The sequence below is a fragment of the Falco biarmicus genome, chromosome 10 (assembly GCF_023638135.1).
Source record: "Falco biarmicus isolate bFalBia1 chromosome 10, bFalBia1.pri, whole genome shotgun sequence".
Taxonomy (NCBI): Eukaryota; Metazoa; Chordata; class Aves; order Falconiformes; family Falconidae; genus Falco; species Falco biarmicus.
The window spans coordinates 33,274,261-33,291,034 of record NC_079297.1 but is presented as its reverse complement, the minus strand read 5'-3'; the positions used below and the strand labels follow the sequence as shown (position 1 = coordinate 33,291,034).

Sequence of the window (16,774 nt, the reverse complement as noted above, 5' to 3'; positions counted from 1 at the left end):
ATTTGGCAACTTGTGTCTGGCTTGTGTGGTGCTTCCTGATTTTTTTATGGTTGTTTTAGGGGGGAGGATTTTTTTTGGTTGTTGTTCATTAAGGTTACAATTTGAAAGTTTCTTTCCTTTGGGTGCAATATTGGCTGAAAAGTTATGGTGCTTGTCAAAGACTGGGATTACAGCATCATTCTGTAAGAACGTCATTAAAATAGTTGGGAGACAGGGATGAGATTATCCCTTTAGCGTGCAAATACCTACATTTTCATTCAACAAAAAAAATTACTATCAATAATACTTTTCACATTTCCATCTATGTGATACAACCACTACAGAAGTAATATATGTTGATGTGCAATTGACATGTAATATTTCTTTATTATTATGATATACTAAATTGCCAGGCATTGTTACGGAGAGTACCCTGCTGTAATTAATATTTACCTACATCCTAGGAATAACTATAGTTTATGAAGATAAACCCACAGAGTGGAAGGCATTGCCAGAAGTTTTATTTAAGTACTCTATCCCTTTTTCTAGAAGCTGTTTCCGGGGAGTAGGAAGTATCTGTGAGGGCTGAGGACCAGGCAGCAGGCCTAGTTCTTCGACATCCATCCTGCATTCAGGACAATACAAAGATTAACGTTCTTGTTAATTAAATTATTGGCCGCCTTTTTTTTGTTGCATCTATATATGCTGTGTAACTTTGAGTAAGTGAAAGTGTAGCCGTAAAAAATGTTTCTGGGAAACTTGGCATCATTCATTGAAATGTCTGTAAGTCTTTAGGACATAACTACGGAATAAAAGGAAAATTTACAGCTACGGCAGAATAGGAAATTGGGTATCCAGAGCACGTTTGTCACAGATGACAGCTAAACAAAAAGGCAGGCTAGGTCAGGATATGACCTGCAGTCTGGAAAGTGCTGGAATCAGCTGAGGAAAAAGGCAGGCAGGCAGGAAAGAGGGAAGGGAGGAAGAGAGGAATGCAGGAAGCCACTTGTATCATCTTAAAGTCAAGGATGGCAATCCGCTGGATTCTGGCAATCGCTTTTAAAAAAAGGAGTACCACTAGGATCCCTTTTTTTTTTTTCTTCTTAAGAATTACCTGAGCCCAAAATACTGTGATTTCATCCTTAAGCCAGGTGGTGGAAGTACACTCATTTGATAAACTATTTAAAGAAATACATATTTAGTATTGACTGAAAGGCAACAGACACAACAGAACCTATTTACCAGTTTTACAGAACTTCAACAGAGGTAGCCAGGCCCTTTGGTCTTTAAGCGATCATCACCTAAAGGGGCTGACAAGGCTGGAGAGGGACCTTTTACAAGGGCAGGTAGTGACAGGACAAGGGGTAACAGTTTTAAACTGAAAGAGGGCGGATTTACATTAGATATTAGGAAGAAATAGTTCCCTGTGAGGGTGACGAGACACCGGCCCAGGCTGCCCAGAGCTGCTGTGGGTGCCCCATCCCTGGCAGTGCCCAAAGCCAGGCTGGACGGGGCTGGGAGCAACCTGGGCTGGTGGGAGGGGGCCCTGCCCGTGGTGGGGGGGTGGGACTGGGTGATCTTTAAGGTCCCTTCCGACCTAAATTGTTCTGTGATTTTGTGATCGCACACAGAAGAATCATTGCCTGGTTCTGTGGACGCAGTTCTGCTAGAAGAGGTGAATTGTAAATGCTAGCAAAAAGCTGTAGCAGCAGTTGGGTTGCTAAGCATTTAAGAACTGTCCTGGGGGGTGGGGGTGGTACTAAAAATCAGATACACATCACATAGGGTCACGAACTGGAGGAAAGAGTCTTACCAGCCTACAAAAAAAAAAAAAAAAATAATCAGGTTTGGAGAGGGAATAATGACCAACTAGCAGCCATCAATAGCATGGAACTGGTCACTGGACAACTGCTCATCACGAGCTGCAAGAAGTAGCTCAGGATCAGAGCCACAACATTTTCTCTAATTGCATAAGCCGTCCAACAGGCATGCCATGAAATGGAGGATACTGAGGCTGGAATAATTGCATTTCCAGATTTCTGCGTGAACAGATCTGGGACTAGGCACAACAGTGTTGGGGATGGGCGTTAGCAGAGCTGAGCCTTAAAGCTGTCGTCTGTTACTTTTTCTGTACCTGAATGGCAGACATACGTCATGGAACAGTACCAACGCTGTAGATTTTTCTCTCTGCTGAAGCTCACTCATGGAAAACGGAGATCAAGCTAAGCCATCACCTTGGTCAGTAGTATTTCTTACAGGCTAATGTGGATGGACAATATTGCCTCTTAGAACTGATAGCAGCAAGGAGTCAGCCTGGTTTGTGTTACAAATTGCAGGAATTCAGATGAAGACAAAGGAGAGTTCAGTACTGGTGCCAAGGATTGCTCACTTTTACGTCCCAAGATATTTCTCAAAAATGTATTGCTGGATGTATACCAAAGCCATTTTAATTATTTCCTGGGATTTACAGCACCTGAAGGGCATCTGAATCCAAATCCTTACTTATACAACACAAAGAGTGAAAACGAACCTCTGTGATAGGAATATGCCCGTAACAGAATGGGCAAAGCTTGAAGACGTGTATAGGAAACGGGAAAGTCACCAAGCAAAAGACAAAATTAAAAATTAAAACTGGGAAAGAAATTACATCTAGCAAAAAATTATAGAGTAGGAGAAAACTGGCATGGGAGACAAGCTAGAGGCTTGCTGTCAATTTTGTAGGAGAAAAGATGGTAAAAACAAAAGGTGTAGGGTGAAGGCAGTTTTAAGGGAAAGTCTGGAATGCAGCCGAATGCCTGACTCAGGACCCTACAGCCTGCACAATGGCTGTTATTCGGAGCACGTGGAGAGGCACAGCTTCACACCTAACCCCCACCGCTAAGGTAAAAAAGCTACTGCTCTGCCTGCTGGAGAGCGGATACGCATCCAGCAGGCACGTGAAAGGGGCAGCTCATGCAGGTGTGCTCCTGAACGAGCTGTTCTGTGTGCCTGCACTCATCGCACAAATACACCATCCACGTCTGTGTTGTGCTCAAGGGCCAGTCTGAGTAATTAGCGTCTATCCCACTTTTTCTGCACAGTTTCTACTCAGATATAGTTGTTGATAGTATAATTAAGAGTATGAAATGATGTGCATTTATGCATGTGCTGCATCGAAGTGAAGGGCGTGGTTGAAAAAGTGAATACAATTTATAACATGTAACTACATGGGGAACTGGATCCCCACCGGGTTTGCCACCTTAAAAAGCTCTGCAGCGGGGAAAAGTGAGGAAGAACGGGAGGATCTCACCACCGCCTTCCTTCCAAAGCCCTGCTTAGGGAAGGAACAGCAATCACTTGGTTTTGCTTAGACCTGACTGTAATAGTTGTAAATTACATGAACTATAAATGCTGATCAGTGTTACAAGGTAAAACTGCTTGGAGAGGTTTCCTAAATAAGGTTGGATATATGTTGAAGGTTTGGATTTTTTTTAGTCTCACCCTGACTAATTACAGAACCACAAACAATAAGCACCACAAATTTATGTAGACATAACAGTACAGGCAAATGGAGACAGAAGAGGCTAAATTAGAATTTACAGGTAATCACATATTAAGGTATCCAAATACAGAGTTAGAACCCGAAATTTAGGGTGTGGGTTTGTTTTTTGGGGTTTTTTTTTGGGGGGGTTTTTTTTTGGTTTTTTGTTTTTAGTTTAAGATTTAATCAGTGCTTAATAAATAAGGAAGCTTGGCAGTTAACACCTCCACATACTGCATTTTGTATAAGGGCGATGCTTATTTAAAAAGAACTGCTGTATGACTGGGACAACGGTTCCACACCCCCCCACCCCTAACCAGCGTTAATACAGTCTTGGTCCAAGTCCTGCTGAATTCCCTCGAGCTTTATGAACAGTTTCATTGGCAGGGCGGGGTTGAGGGGTGGAAAGGGAAAAGTTCAAAACAAATACAAGATGGAAAAAAAAAAAAAAAAAAAAAAAAGCGAGGAACCGGAACTCTTTCAGCAAAATTCAATATGGAGAATATCCAAGGAACCTGACTAAGCAACAAAACAGTGTCTGGAAAACAGAACAATAAGGATACGTGGAAGTGCACACAAACAAATGTAATTCACATTGCTTACAGTGGAATTATTTTGCTGATGAGAAGACTGTTTTACTATTTAATATTTTTCTGAATAGTTTACGAATTAGTACTTTCTTTAAAAATGCTATCTTGAGAAAAGATGAGTCTGCTTCTTTATAGCCCTGAATGACTCACAAGGCTTCATGGCTGACACCAATTGCATTTTAAAGGTCTTCATTTACAGAAGCTAATAAAAAATATTTTGGACACCTCTAAATATTGAAATGGCTTTCAAAGCATTAAAATTTCCCTAAATATCACATACATTATTCAAATATGAGTTAATGCAGGAATAAAATGCAAATAAAATAAGCAAGCTAACCATAAATATACACAAAATGAGTAAATTTCATTTATATAAACTATGAATGTCATTTCTAACTGTAGGCCATACAGTGATAGCTGACAGAAAAAATGTGATGCTCTTTAGAGATATGGTAACAATTTCTGAAACCAAGAGCAAGATCTCAGTGGTGACAGAAAGCATGGAAAAGAAATTATCTAGCCATGTCTAATTCTTGAGGTTCGGATCAGAAAAAAGCAGAACTTCCACTTCAAAGGGTTTTTTTCTCAATCTTCAAAAACTGCAGTCGTTACTAGTACTACGCACACAGGATCTATAGGACCTTTGCAATAAAAGAAACTTAACTATAATACATAGCAAGTTATGCTGGTTTATGCAGTCAACGATTCTTCCAGCATTTTCTGTTTCATTAGCTGACTTGTTTATACCTGGGTTACAAGTGAAAAAGGGAAACATCGTATTTAGCAAGCACAGTTTGAAATTTGAAACCAAGTTCATAAACAATTAATTGAAACCTTAGGACAAGACAAAATCAGGTTTTTCTACATCATGGTTAGTTTATTTTGTTAACAAGCCGATTTTGTTCATGTTGAAAAATTAGGATTTAATCAAGAGTGACATTCTTCAGAATTAGTTTGCAAAGGTGTTACTTCTTGTTGCAGTTTCAGTTAACTTGCATGGTAAATCAATAAAATAAGGAAAAAATAATCAGTTATAATGTCAAATCAAAGACATACAAGCCATTCAACAGACAGGACTGATCATTCTTTCCTTCTGTTCCTCTTCTTGAGGTGTTTCGATTTTTCCCTGTGAAAACCTGGCACGTCGGTTTATCTGAAGAGGTGCAAACGAAAAGCATGGCTCATTTTTACTTTGCAGCTAGGTCAAAGAAAGTTCTCCGACACATTCAGATGTCTGCTGCTAAAGGCGGCAGCAAAAGCATTTGCATCATTTCCCCACATTATACAATGAAATCTTCCAACCACTTAGCTCCAAGTTCAGCTCTTAAAATGCCAAGGATTTCAGCAAGCCTTTACCCGCCGTTTGCCAGTGGGACTCTAGGTACTGTTTTAATGTCAATACCTAAAACTTGAAAGATCATAACCTGAACTGTGAAAATACCCTTTGCAGATTTCTTACTTCGTTCCACTCATCATCTTTTTCCCCATTAAGCTGAGGTCCAATTTCATCAGTGAGAACAAATGCCTACTTACAAAACATACAGTCTACTTCCTACAGCAGTTGACTGCTGTACTAATTATTATTTACATATATATATATATATAAAATTCTATGTATTACCAACAGGGTAATATACAGGACCAGAACGTCAATTCCCAGCAGAAATTTCTGAAAGCAGGCCACATTTACGTGAACTAAACAAACTTTCTGACCAAGTCATTTCGGAAGCCTGTGCAGACAGTCTGCCGCACCAGTCAGATATTAAGAATAAATGAACATATTGAAAATATATTGAAGTTGGGGACAGCTGTCCCTGCTGTGTCCCCTCACAACTTCTTGTACACCCCCATGGGGCACCGTGAGAAATAAAGCCTTGATGCTGTGCAAACGCTGTTTAGCAAGAGCTGAAACATTGGTGTGTTACCAACCCTATGAACCGCTGCAAAGAAAATTAAATCTATGCCAGCCAAAACCAGGACACTGATAAAGGTGAAACAAGTCACAGCAGGCTACTGAACGCTGGTGGAGCACTGAAATCCTCCCCTTATAAACAAGCACTGTATTCTCATTTTCCTTCGAGTAACGAGATTTGGCATGTTGGAAGACAGAATTTTGACCATTTGGTAAATAACTTCCCATGCCCACAGTGTAGGTGTTTACACAACAACTAGTTGTTCCAAGTTGCCATTATAGTTGAAAGACAGCTCATCAATGGAGTCCAGAAAACGACCTATCTCACCTTAAAATTAGCTACAGGTAGCCGTAGTTGCACTCTTAAGTTCCAACAGCCCACGCTGTCTCTTGACTCTAACGGAGCTAATATAACTGACTAGCTCACGTGCAGCCGCCTAAAAGTAAGGAAGCAAAATAAATCCTACCCCCATTTTTTTCCACATGTTTTGACAAAGGAAATTTTAAAAAGTATTTTGCTTTAGCCTAGAAAGACGTTTACAAGTAAAAAGAGATTTTTTTTCATTCCCCCCCCCCCCCATGAATCCACCTTTCTCAGTTAGCTGTTGTTTCTAATGAAAATACTCTATAAAATCTTTTAAATCCCCAGTAATTTAAAACTTCCTTTTGGGAGAACACTCCCCTTCCCATAGAATAACATCTTGTAACTCGGGCATCTGTCAAAGTGTGTAGTTTTTCAGTATTGTACTGGGGCTTTGATTATGAAACACTTCCTTTTCGCCTTCACCAGGGTCTGCATTTACGACTTTCAAGGACTAGAATAAGGTAAGACATTTTGATTAGCACATGCCAGACGGGGAAGCAAGGCTCTATTTTTATGCATGTGTGCGTATCTTTACCCGGTAGTGGAGGCAGTCCTTTTGGCTACCCACGCTATTTCCTCTGTTTGTTAAATTGTAACACAAGGGTCATGCCAGATTCTTCAGCTACTGGTATCAATTCTTTTTACAAAGATTTATTCATGATACCCAGGACATATAGAGAAAAATAAACTGGAAACAGTGTAATTATCCCTATTGTCATCATGCTAGCAAAATCTGCCTTAACACAAGTGTTTACTACAGAAACGTTTATGAAAGTGCTTGTTTTCTTCTTGAAGTGCTAAATGCACACAGTTTACTTTTTCAAGACAGTAGATACCTAATGAAAAACAGGCATAAGCATTTTAACAGTCTATAATGTTTCTTTGTTTTTTCAGTATATACAAAGCTTATTTGATAAATATTATTCAATTATACAAGAAAACTAGTAAACTAGCTGTCTGCCAGGCATATTTCTGCTTTTTTTCTGGCTTATTTAATTTGCTTTATTTGATTATTTAGGGAAAATGGAGCCTGTAAATTTTCAGTAATAATTGAACTGCTGTGGTGTAAGAAAGAAAGAGAAAGAAGGAATAAACACACAGAGAAGTATCTCACCACTGAATTAATCTGAAGGAAAACTACCGATTTGTTTTACCTCAGCATTTGTACATTTAGAGGATTAAAATTTCAGATGAAGGATGATTTTTTTGTATTCGATATAAAAAGAAAAAAGTACAATGAGGTACTAGTTAAAAAGTACAGGCAGAAGTTAAAGAAAGTAAGAGAACATACTTACATGAACATAGGAAATTCAGTCTGGACTGATCTATAGACTTAATGCAAGCATTACAGATCTTTAGTGCTGAAGATTTTGCAAGTAGATTAGAAAAAAAGATAACATTAGCAATTGCATTGTGTATGATACCTTTAGTATCACATGTATACGCATATAGTGTAGTTTTCAACCACACATGAGAAAATACGCATACTTAGGTGTATCATAATAGATCTAAAAAAGGTAAATGCAGGCAACGTTTGCAACATGCAGCTATTAAAACCAAGGAAGGGCATAATAAGGATTTCCTTCAGTTTCTTGTATGCCTCTGAATTATCCGTACTGTCAGTTGGTTTGATAACTAAGCCGATAATGTTAAAAGCTGAATGAATATTCACTGTATATCTGACTGGATCAGTAGGACTTAATTGCTGCTTGTAAGTGACAGCAGTGACCACCCTTCCCAAAGAAGGAAATGGGGTGCTCTCATTAAAAATATCCCTTAAAACAACCTGAGTCTGCTTCCTTGGGTTTTGCTTTGTGGAATCTTCTCATACTGAAGCAAGGATTGATTGGCAAGAAAACAACATTTCTCAGAACAAAATACTACATAGGAAATCTTTTTGTCTTAAACAATTAGTTGGATTAGTGTTGTAAGTACAAGAAACTGTAAATACTCTGTGTTGAAGAGAAGGACAGATGGACTCCAGTGAGGAAAGTTTAGAGAACAGATTGGGGAAGAGCTAGAAACATAACTTCTTCCCATTAAATATATCATTAGCAAAGGTTTAAACTATACCTCCTGCAATTTTATTAGTAATGATAAGCAAACTAAAATAATGATAGAAACTAATAGATCTAAAATGGAGAGATCATGTAGTTGAAGTGCTACTCTTCTGGAGTATTAAGTGTACCTGCATTATTCCTGGCATGTTCACTGAACCCGTTCTCTAGAGAAGCTGCCACATTAATCCTCTACCATTGTATTTCTTATTACATTCTTTTTCTAACCATATAGTTAGAAAGTTTTTCCGAACAACTAACCTCAACACATTTTCTTGCATATTAATCCAGCTCTATCTTCTTCTACCCCCATTAGGTATGGATAACAACTGATCACCATTTTCTAACTTTTTTTATTGTTTGACAAATTGTCATCACGGCTGGAATTATTTGCCAGTAATGTAGGTCCCTACAGGTGAGCTACATGTTAAAGGTTCTGTAACAATCAATGGACAGGTAGCCAAAAGAGTCACTGGAATCTAGACCGCCACTCAACTAACAACATGTAGGTACTTAATTATCTAAAGTGGAGTCATTCTTGACCATATCGATTCCCTCTCCACCGACTATCACGGGAGCTTGACACCTTACACATAACTTGCTAGAGCCAAGAAGCTGAATCCCATCCCATGTGTCCCTCTTCTTCATTCTCAAGCTTTTTCTTGTGGGGTGGGGATTACCTCAACCCTGTATTTATTTTCTGTAAATAGGAAACCTGGGGGCCAAGAAGCACTGCTAAGGAACCAAAAGGAGTTTGGTAGGAAGTAGCGCCCCTCCACAGCCGTGCACACCTGCCAGAGAGAATGCTGTTCTCTGACCACCCCGATTTATTTCCATTTTGCCAGGACTATTGAGGGATTCTTGGGGATTTTTTTCATTTGCTTGTTTTTAAAGCTAGTATTTCAGCAGGTTGTGTGAGCCCTCTCTGCACCTTAATGGCCTTTCATTTGTGGTTTTAGCTTGCCAAGAAACCTTCAGCCTTCTCTTATTGCCCCAAAATGCAAATAGCCTGGCTATTTGCATATTCTAAATCCCAGTCTAAATTAAGAGCATGAACTCCCTCTGTAGACAGTGGAAACAACAGGCAGTTTACAGGGCAAAAAATCTGCACACAAACAGCATGTAAACTGTTTTTGTTATACTGAATTCATAAATACTCGTTTTCCAGCAATACACCACCATTGCACAGGCATCTTATTTAGCTTATCTTGTGCATGACGTCATTGGCATTTTTGTTCTGCAAAGCTGTGGAAAAGGTCAGATACAGCACAGACATACCGACTTTTCTCCCCCTTATTCCAACGAAAATACTAAAACACATTAACGAAAGATTTTCAAATAAAAAAAATGCCAATACACCCACATTTGTATGTCAGAAAATATTGATGGAAAGTAGGATCTTGAGAGATGTTAAGCACTTCTAATTCCACTGAGAATCAGAAATGTTGTGAATGTTCAGCACACATCAGGATCTCGCTATATATCCGTCCAAATACAACAGAAGTTTTGCCTTCATATGAATCACAGGTGTGAGCAAAGATAACTTTAATTTTTAGCTTCACGCAATCTCTTCCGAACTGTATGTCTCAACATGTCATAACATTCTTGTTTTCTATCAGAGCTGAAATTCCACATTGGAAAGCTGGACCACTGAGAATTGTTTTTAGCCTGAGATCAAATTATTTTGGTCTTGGAGGGGGTTTTTTTGCTTGTTTTGGTTTTTGGAATGTTGTTGTTTTTTTTCTTGGGGAGAACAACTTCTGCCTCATAGTTACTACTAGTGTATTCTTATCACCAGGGCATCAGGTGAAAAAGACTTCTAGAGAAGAACAAAAGAAAGGTTTTTCCCTATTTATTCTTCTGTTGGGAAGATGTGGGAGAAAGTCTGTTCAGCTAGCACTGCCCGTCTGCCTTGCAAGAGATCAAATGTGCTCAAGCCATTCCATTTCTGGAATACAGTGCAAAACACCACATTTTCCCTAACCTGTTTTCAAATTACAGTGAGCCTGTAAGATGGAATGGGTTATTTCTTATCAAAGCAGAAAAAGACTAATTGGGTGCATTTACAGTAGGATAATGAAGGCTGTGTAATATCATCCTCTTAATGCCATTTTGTGTTTTAACAAAATAAAAACCAGTAACAGCAAAGATACAAAATTGTATTTTGTAACCGAGTATCTATCTTTTAACATTCCGCCTAATTGTCTTATACTTTAATGAACTTAATATAAAAATATTTTTGGAAAGTATTTGATGTATTATTCTGTAGCTCCTTTCTGCATTACTACGGATGTATTTTATGTCTGAAATGCCTACTTGTGAGGCTTTTTGTGTTACAATATTGCAACATACTTGTTAATGAAGCAATTGGCATTGTGTCCCGTTAAAAAATAAAAGCCATGAAAGCACTGACCTCTTTTCCTACGGGTCCCCTTATTTTAGTACACATAATTTGATGACTCACTTATTGTAATTTAGAAATAAGATTTTAAGTGGATAATAGAACATAGAACAGCCCAGGTTGGAAGGGACCTTCAAAAATCATCTGGTTCAACCTGTTATCTAGCACCCCGTCCACTCGAGACTTCAAAACCTCAGTGATGGGGACTCCACTAAGTCCCTGGGAGACTGACCGTTTCACTGCCGAATATTTCTTTTATCAAGATGAAACCTCTCCCAGTGCAGCTTGTACCCTTTGCCCCTTGTCCTCTCCACGTGGCTCCTTGTGAAGAGACAGCCTCCACCCTCTTTGTAGCTGCCTTTTAGGTACTGGAAAGCTGTGATGAGATCCCCCCCAGCCTTCTCTTCTCCAGGGTGAAAAGACCTAACTCCTTCAGTCCCTCCTCACAGAACAGGTTCTCCAGCTCTTCGATCCTCTTTGTGGCCCTCCTTTGGACCCTCTCCAGCCTGTGTCTTTTTTGAATTGCACAGACTAGGACTGGGCACAGTACTCCAGGTGTGACCTGACAAACGCTGGCTAGACCAGGATGATCACAACTCTGTTTCTGCTAGTAGAATGCATCTGTAGTAGATGCATCTGTGTAGAGTTATTAACACATGTACCCTCAGTAATAAAAATAAGAAACAATATAATAGGCATCATTTCACACTAGGCAGGAGGTTGAGGCAAAATACTTCAGATCTCTGTTGCCTATAAATAAGAAAAGCTTCTCAGCTTTTGGCAACGTTAGAAGTTGCTCACCAGGAGACAGGTAACTGTCATCAGCAGCTCCTCACATCATTTCTCATCAGTGGGTAAGCAGTAATTCCTCCTGAGATCTTGCAGGAGCAGAAACAGCTCCCTTGCATTTGGTAGGTGTGAGCTTCCACTGAGCTGACCGTTCAAAAGAGGAGGTAATTGGTGACTTAGGAATTAAATGGAAACATAAGCCAAGAACCAACCTCCTTCAGGCAAGCATCAGAACTTGGGAAAAGAGCCTCTGCATTTACAAGTCCTGGACCTGCCCTCTGAGTCAGAGGTTCCCAGCTGTGCAGGACTCTGCCAGAGTTGCTGCTTCCCAAAAAGCTGAGCTCTAACCTCATCAGGAGCTGAAAGCCAAGCTCTGTTGCCTCTTACAGAGCTGAGGTACGTATTTGCTTCTGAGAGAGGCGGCGGCTGCAAAGCCATCCTCCTCCTTGGCCCACGGAAAAAATTGCTGGAGCCGTGGGTCTCCTGGAATTTCAATGAGGCTTTGGCGTGTAGCCACTCTGCCCGAAGAGCCGTGGACTGGGGAGGCGTAAGACTAGAAATGGCAGTAGGGTGTGCAGTCTGTATTGATCCACTACTAGCAGAACTGGACACCCTTGCAAATGGTATTTCTTAGATTATTTCAAATCCTCAGTGCTTTTCTCAGATAAACCCTCATCAAGAGGACCTCTGCTTTAACCAGACTTGTTTTGGATATGAAGCTGATCTGATTGTACTGGCTAGCAACCTGTCCTTGATACAATTAGCCATTAGGTTAACATCTAACCAAATAGCACAGATACATTATTCTCCTGTCAGTTTTACAAAGCAAGAATCAAAACAAAGTGTTCTTTATAATTTCTCACAATTCTGATGGGTATATTAATCAACTTTCAGAATTTTTCTCTGAAGATTTTACTCTGTTTTTTCCTTTTTTATACACAACTAGTCTAAAAAATCAATGTGCTGCTTGAACCAAAAAACATTTTTAAAAGATATAAGATGATCTAACATGTGGTAGTCACAGTTTTGTTACAGTGTTATATGTTGTGTGAATAATAGCTCTGGCAGCAGACATTGATGTAATAACAGGAAATTATTAGTTGATATCAGTGTAATTCAGAACAGAAAACAGCCCTTCATTCAGAAGGTATCTATAATATTTAGCTCTGTTTGATACTGAGCTGCAGGTGGTAAAAATGGCCGAAAGATTCACTCAGTGAAAATTGCCTACATTGTACAGAAATTACAAAATGGGAAAATGATAGAGAACAATAGCAAAGAATTTTGAAGGATGAAGAAAATGACTCTTCTCTTACTACTTTTATTAAAAGGAAAAAAAAATGTTCTCTGTTCTACATCCATTAAAGAAGAAACAAGTTCTACATATATAAGGGAAAAAATAATCAAGAGGTTTCTCGAAGACTTAAAGAGCAAACTACTTTCAAAATTCTAGTTGCATGTTAAAGTTCTGTCATCTTCAGATAAATGCAGTGTCATCTTCAAATGATCTCTGCTTACCTTAACACTGAGCAGCTGACATGCAAGTATTTAAGGGTGGGGTGATAATGTTGAACAGAAAGAAAAACCCTAAGTAACTTTTCAACTCTGTGACAGTGTACTCATGTAAATATCACCAAAACAGCATTAAATCTTTAGATCAGTGAAGCAATTCACAGCCTTGTTAGCAACTGGAACGTCTCATTGCTTCTGGATACTCAGATCTGTCCCTGTCCATACTCTGTTCCAAAGAAGTTTGTGCCTTTCCCACCCAGAATTAGGTTTAGCCACAGAAAACCTTGCATTTTGTCATCTCCATGCTCAATTATGGTAAATCTCCATATTCGAGGTTAAAACACTGATCTCAAAAATCTAAAATTGTTTCCAGTGCAGGAAAAACAGAAACACGTTACTGGTGTCACTGATAAATACTGAATCAGACTCAAAGATGGACATCTTCAACTAGTTAGCTGGATGATAACAGTCCCCCAATAAAGCATTTGCTTTCTGTAACGTCGGTGTTTCAGTGGAATTACTCCAATGTACAGGAGACAAATTTTCCTGGTAACTTATATCTCAAGCCTAGAATTCACTGCCGTTGCTCATATAATATCCAAAGATTTTCTGTATGTACTTGAGGATGGTCTTAAACAACATATGCATAGTGATTTTAACTGGGAAGCAGGAACAAACCCCACTTATTTTTCATGCAGATGGACATGACTCTGTGAATGGAGTGGGGTTTAATATTCGATTTTAATATTCATTGGTAAGTTGCTGAAACCAAACCCGGCTATGCAACTTCAACACAGAAATTGCAGAAACACCTTTTCCTGCTTTATTCATTACCTCTCAGTAAGCTTGATCGTGAAGGGAGCCACTGTACCTCCAGACCCTTCCAAAATATACTGCAAAATCCACTTTAATTCATTTTTTTTCCCTGAATATTATACAAAGTAGCCATTCTTGGTGGTTTGTGGCTTTTGTTAAATAAAAATAAAATAGGCTATCCTATCTCATTAATTGTATATAATGGAAATTTCTACCATTAAACACGTAGTAGAATCCTTAGGATTTACTACTTGTTCTCAGAATTAAATCTCCAGTGACAAAAATGCAATTAATTTTCCCTCCAAGCCCAATGTTCTTATTTGTTTAGTCCACATTATCATTTCCTTAAAAACTCAAAACTTTTTACTCTGGCTGAAAATGGTATTCTCTCTTGTGCTTTCATTTTATTATTATGAAATGCAGTTACAATTACAGACCAGAGTACATGCTGTTGTGTGAGACAGCCAATGATAATCTTGTCATGTATCAATTTAGAGGCATTAGAGACAGTTTTGTTATAAATGCTTATTGTTCTTTTGACTTGAGCAAATTTCAGATGAACTTCACTGTGAGTTTGTCTGATGGTGAACCTCTCGTGAGGACTAGGCATAACCTAACAGCCACTGCAAATTGCGTTAAGCCTTGACAATTAGCCAAACAACAAATGAATCAATGGAGGAATGAGTACATTGAAGGGTCACCTCAATAAGAAAATAAACCATGTAGTCACAGAGATGGCCATTTTTCAAGCTAAGCTAGAAAAGGCAGCTTCAGACTAATTCTAATTCTTCTGTCTGAGCAGTGCGATTTAAAATTCCTATGGAATAAAAAACGAGTAATAGCATTCTTGACAAGGAAAATTGAGGGAATGAGAGCATCAATTGTAAGAATGACTGATAAAATTATTTAATTGACACTAACCTAAAGATAGATTTAGGCACAAAGTATGATGGGCAAGTGATGGATTAAGCCTTTGAGTATAGAAAGAGGCTTTATTTTGCATCTGACTCTAGCTGAGATGAAGAGATCATTTTACTAGTCATTTGACAAGGAGATGCAAGTATTGTGGGGAAAAATTGGAAGAGAGATTGCAGGTTAAAATACACCTTTTCAAACACTTTTAACAAGAACCTGAAGAACAAACTGCAGTCAAAGATAACAGAACTTACACATTTTTGTAATATTGCTTGAATACAAATTTTGACATCTCTTGATATAACTTCAGTGGTTTTGAGTAACACAAAAAAACCCCATTTTGTGTCACAGAGAAGCTTCAAGTTTCAAAAATGACTTTTGGGGAGCTATCAGTTGAAAGCTAGGATATTTCAGCCAGAAATGCATTTTTGGTAAGGTAAAGGGAAACAACACTTTGCAAAAATCATATTGCTATTTTCCAGATCTGTCTGGTCTGAATTGTGAGGATCATGCAGTGGCTGACAGAACATCCTCAGCAAATGACACAAAGCATCAGATGAAATCTGCAAAGTTGAGCTTCCCGTTTGTGCACATTAGCATTTAAGAACTGTATAAAATAAACTTCATTCAAGCAGTTTTAGATCAGAGAACCTACAACACGTCCAGACACCCTACTGCTCCTGACAAAAGGGGGTAGGAAAGAGACCTACAAGACAGAGCCCCTGCTTCTAGCCTGGATTAAGAACCTTACGCTACATTAAAGAAAAAAAAAAATCGTTTGCTTTTAAACTGGTGAATGATATGTGTATTGCATCGATCCATAGCCATGTCGGCTCTCCATTCAAGCTCACATACACACTGTGTGAAAGTTTGCAGACAACCTTAAGCAGCTTCAGAAAATGGAGCTGGAAGCACAGCTTAGTCTGTGCAACTTCTGTGATGTTTTTCCTACTGAAAGGTGGATCTGAGGGACTTGTAGTGAATAAACTCAGAGAAAATACAATTTGGTGGGGAATCTCTGCCTTGTAATTCAATGTTGCACATCCCAATGCCAGCTGTAACCACAGCTAAGGTAAGTAAATAAGTGAAACTTCACGGCTGTAAATTAACAAACAGGTAGTTTGAAAAAGGGGCTAGTCTAATCGCTGGGGAGAGGTACATCCCTAGCCTTTCACACATAACCTTAAAAAAAGAAAGGCCAATAAAGAAAAGAAAAGAAAGCGCAAAAAAAATAAGGGGGGAAGCGCAGGAAAGGAAGGGCAAAAAAAAGAGAGAGAGAGAGAAAGGAAGGGCAAAAAAAAAGAGAAAGGAAGGGCAAAAAAAAAGAGAGAGAGAGAAAGGAAGGGCAAAAAAAAAGAGAGAGAGAGAAAGGAAGGGCAAAAAAAAAGAGAGAGAGAAAGGAAGGGCAAAAAAAAGAGAGAGAGAGAAAGGAAGGGCAAAAAAAGAGAGAAAGAGAAAGGAAGGGGAGAAAAAAGAGAGAAAGAGAAAGGAAGGGGAGAAAAAAGAGAGAAAGAGAAAGGAAGGGGGAAAAAGAGAGAAAGAGAAAGGAAGGGGGAAAAAGAGAGAAAGAGAAAGGAAGGGGGAAAAAAGAGAGAAAGAGAAAGGAAGGGGGAAAAAGAGAGAAAGAGAAAGGAAGGGGGAAAAAGAGAGAAAGAGAAAGGAAGGGGGAAAAAGAGAGAAAGAGAAAGGAAGGGGGGGAAAGAGAGAAAGAGAAAGGAAGGGGGGGAAAGAGAGAAAGAGAAAGGAAGGGGGGGAAAGAGAGAAAGAGAAAGGAAGGGGGGGAAAAGAGAGAAAGAGAAAGGAAGGGGGGGAAAAGAGAGAGAAAGGAAGGGGGGGAAAAGAGAGAGAAAGGAAGGGGGGGAAAAGAGAGAGAAAGGAAGGGGGGGAAAAGAGAGAGAAAGGAAGGGGGGGAAAAGAGA

At 39.1% G+C, this 16,774-nt stretch overlaps 1 protein-coding gene across 1 annotated transcript in view; it reads right to left on the bottom strand.

Annotated features, from left to right (window-relative positions):
• Positions 1-16,774, bottom strand: part of TESMIN (testis expressed metallothionein like protein) — an 84,309-nt gene that overhangs the window by 12,641 nt on the left and 54,894 nt on the right. The gene's annotated exons all lie outside the window — the stretch shown is intronic.